General features: G+C 38.8%; 1 pseudogene; it reads left to right on the top strand.

Annotated features, from left to right (window-relative positions):
• The first annotated feature begins 2,795 nt into the window (after positions 1–2,795).
• Positions 2,796–2,913, top strand: LOC148513935 (5S ribosomal RNA; annotated as a pseudogene).
• Positions 2,914–6,494: the final 3,581 nt, after the last annotated feature.

Below are 6,494 nucleotides of genomic sequence, written 5' to 3'. Positions count from 1 at the left end.
GATACAATGCAATGCAAATCAATGAGTATGGACATGAGTAAACATAAATGCACGGATAGGTAAGTGACATAAACCAAATGCAATACAGAAAAGTGTAACCAAACAAACAGTGAGCAGACAAATATCATAATTGATAAATCAAACTGTGTGACGATAATGGGCAAATGGTATGGTACATTGACACATTGACACAACGTCCCCCTTTAGGTGTGTCCACATGGGCCCGAAAAGGAAGCGGCCTCACACTAGGCGTAGCAAACAAGGGGAGAGGAAAAAGAGCGTACCAGAAAAAGACATAATTGTTAATTTGTCCTCTAGACCACTCAGCATGTCCGAGTCTAAATTATTACAGAGGGGCCTGTCATTTATTCCCACCTGTCCTTTCAATGGTTTCAATTGGAAAAAGGACCTATGGAGACTCAACAGGAGTCTCAAACTGAAAGAATTTTTTAGCAACTCTACCAATACTTCACCTCCCACAGCATCTGCTCCTTTCAAAAAAACTTACACCTTTGAACCTTGTTCTAACAACGCTTCTATCAAAAGCTTTATAGAATATTAGATCATGATGTCACCACACACTTCAAGGGCTCCAATTCTTTACACCATAATTTATCTAAAGAGGAATTTGTTGCCCTTACCTCACTCAGCAAGGATACCTCCATTGTTATTCATTCAGCAGATAAAGGAGGTGCGATTGTCATCCAAGACAGAGACCATTATGTCAACAAAATCTATCGCCAACTAAATGACTTAGATACTTACTCATGTTTAACTTATGATCCGGTGTCCAAATTCAAGAAAGAACTGGACATTTGTTTATCTGAAGCGTTGCAACATGGCTTCATTACCAGTGACACATTGCAATTTTTAACTGTAGATAAACATGTGGCCCCCCTGCTTTACAGTTTTCCCAAGATCCATAAATCCCTTGTCTCACCTCCGGGTCGCCCTATCATTTCCGCTAGAGATGGGCTATACAGTTAAACTTCCAAATATCTTGATCATTTCTTGCAACCTCTAATCTCACAAGAACCCACATTTTTGCTTGATTCACACTCTCTACTAAATAAATTACACTCCTTACAAAATCTACCTACAAATCTCATTATGTGTACAATAGACGTCAACTCATTATACACCAGTATACCTCATAAGGAGGGTTGTGAATACATGGAGTCTTTTTTGAAACTACATACCGATTATCATGGACCCAATATTGATTTTTTTATATGTCTTCTCAGACAAACTTTGAAAACAATGATTTTTTGTTTGATGATAAATTTTTTCTCCAAAAAAAAGTCTGTGCCATGGGGTCTCATGTAGCACCATCCTTTGCCAACATTTATATGTTTGCCATCGAGAAAGAATTATTTTTGAATAATCCAGACTTCAACAAATTTTTTATTTTTTTTGTCCGGTACATAGATGATATTTTGGTCCTCTGGTCAGGTACTGAGGAAGATTTAATCAAAACCATGGTGAAAATCAATTCCAAGCATAAATATATCACATTTACTTTTGAACAGAGTCCCCAGCATGTACATTTTTTGGACATCAACATTTATTGGACGGGTACCAATTTTAACACCACGGTTTACCATAAACCCACTGATGGCAACTCTCTACTACATGCACAAAGCCATCATCCTGTGTCTCTTAAAAGAAGCCTACCATACTCACAATTTCTAAGAGCAATCAGAATTACCAACGACCCTCAACAGGCTGTTGCTGAAATAGACAACATGATTATCAAATTTTTGGAACGAGGCTACAGACATAAAGATCTTCTACGGGCAAAAGAAAGAGCCATTGGATCAAACCAACAATGTAGCCAACAAACTGACTCTACACTTAGAAACACAAACACTTTGATATTTGTGAATCAGCACAATATAGCCAGTAAATACATTAACTCTACCACCAAACATCTTTGGCCCATTGTCAATAAGGATCATACCATCAAACCTCTACTAAACTCTAAGATCATGCTAGGATACCAACGTGGGAAGAATCTAAAAGACTGGTTAGTACACAATGATGTCAGTCGTGGGCCTCCCGTTACGGACCATTTTCTCTCTAAAAAACCTGGTTGTTATCGTTGCACTGGTTGCACCACCTGTGGATATTTGGAAACAGGTCCTGATGTTGTACATCCACACTCAGGGAACCGCATACCCATCAAACATGTTTTGTCTTGTACCACCAAGTATATCATCTACATGATTCGTTGCCCCTGTGGACTTGTCTATATAGGGAAAACTACTTGTACAGCTCTGATCCGAATGGCCCAACATCGGACTGCAATCACACAGGCCCTTGATGGGAAATAAGTAGATCAGCCTGTGGCACAGCACTTTAAGAACTCACGACACTCTTTATCTACCCTGGTGTACAAGATAATCGACCACGTCCCCCCCACTAAACGAGGAGGTGACAGAGAAAAGAAACTTCTCCAACTTGAGACCTTTTGGATTTATAAAATGAATACAGTTTCCCCCTCTGGACTGAACGAACAATTATCTTTTTCATGTTACTATTAAAGAAGATTCTCTTGACATTAGAGCACACTTACTCTCCAGTACTTACTGGGTATTTTTTACCCTCTGTGGCATATTAAAGTATTTCATATTTTGTATACTGCAGCAACAGTATTTTTGCCATTGTTTTCCCTTATCCTCTTATCCTTCCCATTTTTCCCTGCTTTTGCCCATTCCCTTTTCCTTTTTTTCCTTAGACGTGTTGGCCACAGCGAGCCTATAGGCCGTGCATGTATTCTGGATTATCTATGTCTTAATTACAGCCATTCTACACTGGATACGCCTTATACCGTCTGATCTTTGAAGCTAAGCAGTGTAGGCCAGGTCAGTACTTGGATGGGAGACCACCTTGGAATACCTGGTGCTGTAACTAGATGCTATCCTCAATTGCACTTCAGCCAACATTTCCATTTTCCTTGTCCTCCACATTTTCCTCATGTTATGTCCTCTCCTTATCCACCGTGATTATATGCATTTTTACCATGTGCATTATATATTACAGTATCCGATGTTCACAGAATCTGAGGTTCGCCTTATTTCTTTGTCAATTTCTTGATATCTCTGAGACTCTTGAACTATTTTTTCTGACATATTTACATCATAGTTTCAGTATGACATTGCTACACAACATTCGCTGGCTCTGTCCATCGTTACATATGGCCACTCATACAGTGGTTCTTTTTTATGTACTCATGATTTTTGTTATTCTACAAATGTTTCATTGATATGTGCACGTCCTCTGCCTGTGACGTATATACATATATATTAGTGTTCTGTACCATGTACCATACCATTTGCCAATTATCGTCACACAGTTTGATTTATCAATTATGATATATGTCTGCTCAATGTTTGTTTGGTTACACTTTTCTGTATTGCATTTGGTTTATGTCACTTACCTGTCTGTGCATTTATGTTTACTCATGTCCATACTCATTGATTTGCATTGCATTGTATCTCCCACATTATCACCACCACTGGGTTCTCTTAGAGGCTATGGTGGTATCATGTGATATATATTGTTTATCATGTGTTTGGTTCTGTTGCTAGTGACCGCTTTGCAGAGCTGGAACTGCCATGGCAACTCTTTGTGGCGTCCTCAGTTCTGAGTGGCCGCGTCATCATGCATGCGCCGGCCCCTCCCGAGTGACATCATGCACTCGGCGGGCGGCAAGGCAGGATTCGTGTTCACTTTATGGGATGCTTGGGGGTATAAAGGTATGTTTGTTTTCACGCTGTTGTTGTTCTTGATAAAAGTCCAATCGACTGAAACATTGAACGGAGACCTGGTGGAGTCGTGAGTCTTTTTTCTTAAGTCCTGAGAGTGCCGCTTTTTGTTTTGTTTATATGCATGGTTATTCAACCAATTTGAGGGCACCCAGGCTAGTTTTTGATTTATTTACTGGAGTGCCGGCGTTATTTCTATATATATATATGTATAGATCACACGTTAATAGCAAGTACGCTCAGGACATTTTCTAAAGTTATTTTTCCAAAACCAAAACCTTTCCTTAGAGAACTAAAAAATTGTAGGAATGATACAAAGCTGTTATTGTGTGTGTGTGTATGTATATGTGTGTGTGTGTGTGTGTGTGTGTGTGTGTGTGTGTGTGTGTGTGTGTGTGTGTGTGTGTGTATATATATATATATATATATATATATATATACACACACATGCATGCATATAATATATATATACATATATACATACACACACAGAGACCTTGCAACAGGTGGCATTCAGAGGCATAAAATTTTATACAAAAGATTGCTTTATTCAGGCTCAATCTTTTCTAATAAAATCTAAGTTTTCCTGTGCCGCCTGTTGCAGGGTGTATATTATTGGGGATGGTGTCCTCCAGGATAAGACACCTGAGCAAGGTACACCAAGGTGGCATGTCACAGAGTGACGTGTGAGTGTGTGTATATATATATATATATATATATATATATTATAGTATTTTTAGAGTATACTAGTGGGTTGTGTAGGGAAAGCTGGGGGAAGGCTACTCAGAACCCCATTAATACTGTGGCCATTGCTGGGGTTAGCCTACTACAAGAGGCATTGCTGGGGGGAGGCTACTACTGGTCACAGTACTCGTGGTAATGCACATAGGGGACCACTACTGTGGACACTGAATAAGGGACAATAGTGTGGCATTGCAGAGAGGACACAACAGTTGGGACCAGTGTATAATGGCTTGTGAAGGCTAAAGAAATGACTAAGGTGAACTACGGTCCTGTTTGAGAGCCGGACGCTCTTATAGAGCGCTTGCTCTAAATCTAAATTTTTAATTTAATAAAGGTGGCCTCCTGGCCGCTCGCTAAGTTGTGGGTAACCACCCACAGCTTTAGCGAGCGGCCAGGTGAAGGTCGCCATGGTCAACACCATTACATACATTGGGCTTGCCACTAGACCCTTGTGGTAGAGTCTCGTTGACACAATACCCAGGGGACTTTCTGCTCTATTACAGCAGGAAATTCACCTGTTGACATCACGAGTGATGTATTTAGGGGCACCCACAAACACAAGGAGTTCAAGCAGGTACGCCTCCATTTGGCCAGCCTTCCAAACGTGGCGACCAGGTAATCAACATCGACACCTGCCCGTTTTGCATGTGAGCGCTGGAGGAAGTGCTTTATGCACTTGCTCCGGGGATCGTACGTGCGCACTGGCCAACCATCGATCCCCTTGCGAGCGCTATGCGCTTTCGAGCATGGCTGAATCAGACCCTACCTTCACAGACAATGCTTAAAAAAAAAACAATCATGGGTGTTACCAATTAAACACATCATCTGACCACAATCAAACATTCTTACCAAACAAAAACCAAAAGCATGTCATCTATATTCTGTGTACCAGGGCACCGGAGTAAACTTTAGACAGTTGTAGCGCTGCCGTAGCTTAATTGTGCAGGACTAAAATACACTTTTAAAGAACATTGTAATATGATTACGTGGTCATACATGACCTTTTAAAAGCTGTACAGCACCACATATCTCAGATTAGGGATAACAGTTCAACAATATTTACTTCATATTACTAAATTCTTTTTGATTTTTAAAACAAACAAAAGATAGGCATAGGGCTGAGTGCCTTTAAAAACTGATGGTCTATTCCACTGCAAAACATAATTTTGAAAACCACTGAGATAAAAGCAAAATCATTCCTTTTTATCGGTTATTATACATTTAATTAATAGATACATACAATAACTGAAAAGTGTAACAACCCTAAAAATTGATTTTGAATACAATAAAACACAAACACAAATGTCAATAAAAAACTTGGAAGTTTATTTACACAATGTTACACACAGTGCAAATTTACTTTATATGGTATTTTTTAAGGTTAAACCAAAAAAATTTCCATTTTATATTCGTGAAAAATTGTTTTTTATTCCTTTTAAAAAAACGCCGGTACAGAAGTGACTTCATCCAATTCTTGAAATCATTTATTTAAGGTGGTCTAGCAAAAAAAGATAATTTTTTTTTTTAAATTTCAACATCTAAGGCATGGTGAATAGCCAACAATTTTTAATGCATGAATTCAACTTCAGGTATCTATATTGAAATTACTATAAATCTAGTAAATAATAAAAGATGTGAGCAAAACCACATAGTAAACATTTCTTTACTAAAAGAAAACATAGGCCTCATTGTTTATTTTGACAATAATAGGATAGCTATGCCATTTACTCAGTAGGTGTAAATTTTGTCTTTTTGTCAAAAACATAATTCCCAAAATGAAATTATTAACCTGTTTATGCTGCTAAACTTTATTAAAAAATAAGACCGGTCATACTTTGTTGCCAGACAACATTCAGGGATTTCTGCACATGTAGATGGGCAGGAACTTAAGATGAGCCAAGACCTCTGAGCACAAGTTTCTGGGGAAACCTACGTTGGTGTGATAAAAACGGAAATATCCATAGGCTACAGTGGGTAACATTA

The sequence above is a fragment of the Taudactylus pleione genome, unplaced genomic scaffold (genome assembly GCF_031769625.1).
Source record: "Taudactylus pleione unplaced genomic scaffold, aTauple2 ptg000266l, whole genome shotgun sequence".
In the NCBI taxonomy this organism is placed as follows: domain Eukaryota; kingdom Metazoa; phylum Chordata; class Amphibia; order Anura; family Myobatrachidae; genus Taudactylus; species Taudactylus pleione.
Note: the sequence above shows the minus strand (reverse complement) of the source record. Positions and strands in the feature narration are given on the sequence as shown.